General features: G+C 32.0%; 1 protein-coding gene across 1 annotated transcript in view; it reads left to right on the top strand.

Moving 5' to 3' along the window:
* LOC119585332 overlaps nucleotides 1–369 on the top strand; it is a gene marked incomplete at its 5' end in the record, with an annotated part of 14322 nt that overhangs the window by 4468 nt on the left and 9485 nt on the right.

The following is a 369-nucleotide window of genomic DNA, read 5'->3' as shown; positions in this document are numbered from 1 at the left end:
TTTGTCATATTTTATTTTCTGTCGTACCTTACATGTCATGGCTGGTGGTGCGGTAAAAATCACCAAGGGTTCATACTTGGAAAAATATCAGGTTGTATGCCTAGTACATATCAATTCAGAAAAGTCTTTTCTCTGATTCATGAAGTACATGTATTTTCTAATTCCGCAGGACTAGATTTTTTTTTCTAATTTATTTATATCTGTTTGTAATTTTCTTTATTTGAAACAGTTTTCAGAACTGCAAACAAATCGTAGGTCAATTGCATTATGTCACCCGCTTTTTAAGTTCTTTAATGTGAAATTAAAATTCATGAGAAAAAAAATGGACGTGCTTTTGTGATTTGCATGGACTCATGAAAATGACATGGC

Source organism: Penaeus monodon, chromosome 19, assembly GCF_015228065.2.
Source record: "Penaeus monodon isolate SGIC_2016 chromosome 19, NSTDA_Pmon_1, whole genome shotgun sequence".
Classification (NCBI taxonomy): domain Eukaryota; kingdom Metazoa; phylum Arthropoda; class Malacostraca; order Decapoda; family Penaeidae; genus Penaeus; species Penaeus monodon.
Note: the sequence above shows the minus strand (reverse complement) of the source record. Positions and strands in the feature narration are given on the sequence as shown.